Source organism: Priapulus caudatus, unplaced genomic scaffold (assembly GCF_000485595.1).
Source record: "Priapulus caudatus unplaced genomic scaffold, Priapulus_caudatus-5.0.1 Scaffold35, whole genome shotgun sequence".
NCBI lineage: Eukaryota > Metazoa > Priapulida > Priapulimorpha > Priapulimorphida > Priapulidae > Priapulus > Priapulus caudatus.
In genome coordinates this window covers 241,732-246,008 of record NW_014577096.1, presented here as the reverse complement: position 1 = coordinate 246,008, position 4,277 = coordinate 241,732, and the positions used below count along the sequence as shown (strand labels likewise).

The window sequence follows — 4,277 nt, the reverse complement described above, 5'->3', positions numbered from 1 at the left end:
GTGTGTGTGTGTGTGTGTGTGTGTGTGTGTGTGTGTGTGTGTGTGTGTGTGTGTGTAGGCCTATAATGGTTGCGGGTTTTCTCTGAAAAAAATTATTTCAAGTAAATCCCTAAATAGATATAGCCGTGCCTTGTATTTGTGGCTGGTATATGGTTAACAAACTGAAACGTTTACTTAATATAAGTTTAGTTATAGGTGTAAAATTGCATTTGTTGGTGATCTGTGTGTAAGCAGCCTTCGTTTGTCAGACACTGTTGTATAGTGCTAAACGTCTTCTCTGTGGAGGAAATGTTTGTCTATAGCGGGCTTACGTCTAGGATCAGCCATGGGCCATGCGGAGATTCGGGGCTAGTGTCAGTAAACATTGTAATTCTGTGGTATAAAGATAGAGTTCCCTTGCAAATAAACTTTAAACGGCTGAAGTACTCCTGCAACACACTCACAGTAAAAACCTCATTTAAAGAAAAGCTGTCACTGAGGAAGGATGGGTGACACACTAACCCTATGTGTATACACCATGGGTACCAACCTGGAAGGTTTTGTCGGAATGCCCACGACACCATCCTATAAATATATGATCAGGGAAGACCATGATCTAATGTGCATCTTAGTTATGGGTTCAATAACTCGACCACATGATATCTGAGTGTCGTAATTAAAACATATATGTGTTAACGTTGTGTAACCAAGATTTTACAATAAATTTTAAACTACAGCAAAAATCCATTTTTGAACTAACTATTTTTGAAATGTTTTCTATGTTAAAAAATATTCTCCTAGCAAAATATATACTCTGGCCATTCTACTCTTCCCAAATGCACGCGCTGAGAACAAGTGCAGCCATAGTCATAATAATTATAGATGTTTTTGTCCCGCTATAATAGCTTTTATTATGTCAGTAACTATATACAGCTGTCTCCCACCAGCTTTCTAATGCCCTTTCTAATGATTTTTTTTTAATGTGATAGGTGAAGGTCGCGTTATTATCACTAATTTCTACTTGTTTTTTTTTCATTTACATTTAAAACCTAAAGATGTCAAATCATCAGGATAGATAATATAGTCTTAGCTCCTGCACAGTCTACTCGACCCCTCTCTACGTGCGTGCTATTTAAGCGTGCGATGAAGATTATTATATGACGTCTCTCTGTGCGTCCGGGTTTCGAAAATAATTATCGTACTCTTGTTTAACCTTGGAAATCACAATTGGCTTAACCCTAATCTTAACCCTACCCTTAATCATAAGCTTAAGCCTAACCCTGGCCCAAACTAGATTGTTTTCTAACTGTTGTAATGCTAAACGTCATCTCTGTGAGGGAAATGTTTGTCTATAGGGGGAAATGTTTTTACCCCAACCATAATTCTAATCCTAACCCTGACCCCAACCATAATCATAACCCTAATTCTAATTCTAACATTAACACTAACTTAGCGCACTAACTTAACCCCAACAATATCATGAACCCTAACGCTAACCCTAACCCTAACTCCAACCCTAACCCTAACCCTAACCCTAACCCTAACTCTAACCCTAACCCTAACCCTAACCCTAACCCTAACCCTAACTCTAACTCTAACCCTAACCCTAACCCTAACCTTAAACCTAACCCTAACCCTAACCCTAAGCCTAACCCTAACCCTAACCCTAACCCTAACCCTAACCCTAACCCTAACCCTAACCCTAACCCTAACCCTAACCCTACCCCTAACCCTAACCATAATCCTAACTCTAACCCTAACCCTAACCCTAACCCTAACCCTAACCCTAACCCTAACCCTAACTCTAACCCTAACCCTAACCCTAACCCTAACTCTAACCCTAACCCTAACCGTAACCCTAACCCGACCTCTAAACCCAATCTAACCCTAACACTAATCTTTATTTAAAATATTATTCTAACAAAGACCCTATACATACTTTGAGAAAAATAATATCAGAACTTAATACGCTACACTACACACAATAACATATAGCTATACAATATCGCAAAATAATCCGAACGCGTAATCTACTCTGCTCTGCTGTTTGCATACCTGCGGAATAGTACCTGCATACCTGCGCACTTATTAGGATTACCTGAAAAGCGGATTAATTAATTACGCGAACAAATACGTGATTCTCGAAATCGATAACTTACTTGCAGCTAATATTAGATATTACGATAAAATGTCCTCGGTAATTCACTCCTCGGCGAGAAACGCGAACAGGATTATGTAGAAGAATCAGCTCTACAGGAAAACGAGTTTTGCGTCTATATAAACACATAATCGATAATGCAATCGTGAAGGTATTTCCTTAGGTTTGTTCTGTGTTTATTGCATCATGCCGCTAACTAGTCATCAGCTGTCTAACTAGAAGCGGCCTGTTACGATTATATATTCTGTATACAGAATCAAGCGCTAATATAGTCTGAAATTCATGTTTGTCACTTATCAACCCGGTGAGTATTATGAGAACGAGGACCATATTATATCATCTTATTATTATCTTAATTTTCACAAGACGATTCGGACAGACGTGCAGATTAGTCAAAGATTAATTAGTTCTGCCAATGGCGTGGTGTAAATTACATTGCTGCTATCGTAGAACTACCTAGACTTTGTGTATACATGACTTCATACGAAATCGCGTATTGCCTCTGCTTATGGTACGAATTAAATGTCAAATAAAACTTTCATCCATGTGATCAGGCCAGCATTGGTGCAAGTTAATAGCAATCACTACCAGGTCTTTATTAATTCGGATTCATCTTCAGCAAGAAAGTTGTAAATTACGCGTAGTTTAGTTTAGTACGCTTTAGTGATTGGTTGTATTGCCACACAGTTAAAATAAACAGCCAAACATTCGACTTAACCACGTTACAAAAACGGAGAAATTACCTTTGGCTTCACGGTATTTTCTCCGCTAACCAGTTAAATGGTCCTTTAGCGCTTGTATAGGCGAGGCAGATCGCTATAGAAACAATGGGCTTAAGATTTTGGGTCTTAGGTGGAAATTCTTATTTGCTATACATAAATTATAAATTATAGAGATACGGTGAATAGGGCCATCCAGTAACAGGATGGGCAACTTGTAACCTAAATAACACAAAACACATCTGACGAGTTTTGGCAACCGGCCAAACTCGCAATTGCCATGTGCTCTCAGCTACCGTTCCAACTAATTCACAATTATCTGCCTGTCAGCTCCTCTGTCAGCTATGGTCTGTGCAGCAGTACACATTTTATTTAGTTCAATGTATCCTCAATACGTTCAATGTATTCTAGTTGTAATTGTGATAAGTTGATAACACCGGTTCCCTCTATATGATTAAGGTAACTACATTTTAAACATTTGCTGCTATTTCTTCCTTCCTGTTCACTGTCTATAGTGATGACAAACACCTATAAATTACGAAATGAAAAACTGTCGCCTAATGTTCAGCGTAAGTTAATCGAAACGTTCACGTATAATTTGATGTGATAGGGGCCCGACTATGCGTCACGATGCAGTCGGAACATTAACAGTCAATATTATTGGGTTCTTGTCACAGTTGGTGTCGTGATTACATCTACCGTTACTCTGTTACTGGTAACCCGTGAGGTCAGGTGCAGGGTGACGTAAATACGGACGATGACAGCAAGACTGTATGAGAGAAACAGTCCACGTTATAATTACTGATATATTGTAAGATATAGAGGACATATAAAAGGAAAGCTCAATGATATAAATATATGGTATAATAATAATATTTTTATTAACAATAATAATAATAATTATTATTATTATTATTGATATAATAATAATAATAATAATAATAATAATAATAATAATAATAATAATAAAGGATATCAATCAAAACAATATCAGTTTCCTGGCTCGATGTCTATGCGGCAATCTATTCAATATTTCAATGCCCGTCATAGCGCAAGTCATACGCGAGACACGATTCGGTGAGCAGCGACTGGATTAACTCGTGCGAAGCTGAACATACAGTATTGTAAAGATATTTTTTTTCAAATCGATCTCTTTTCAAAGATGAGTGTTGCAAATACCGTTTTACACTATTTCTCAGGACAATACAGGTAATTGCAATGCTATGATTTGCTTCCTGGTTACTAACTTACGAGTTCACTGATTTCCACTAGTTCGTTTTATTATTTTATTACGGTATTTTTGGATATATAGAGATATGGTAGACCGGGAAAATCAATGTTGGTCCCTTGCCAATCAGACAATAACTGTATAATTTATATATATATATATATATATATATATATATATATATATATATATA

At 37.1% G+C, this 4,277-nt stretch overlaps 1 protein-coding gene across 1 annotated transcript in view; it reads left to right on the top strand.

Moving 5' to 3' along the window:
* The window catches only part of LOC106817648 (fibroblast growth factor receptor substrate 3-like), a 15,321-nt gene that overhangs the window by 4,950 nt on the left and 6,094 nt on the right, over nt 1-4,277 (top strand). The gene's annotated exons all lie outside the window — the stretch shown is intronic.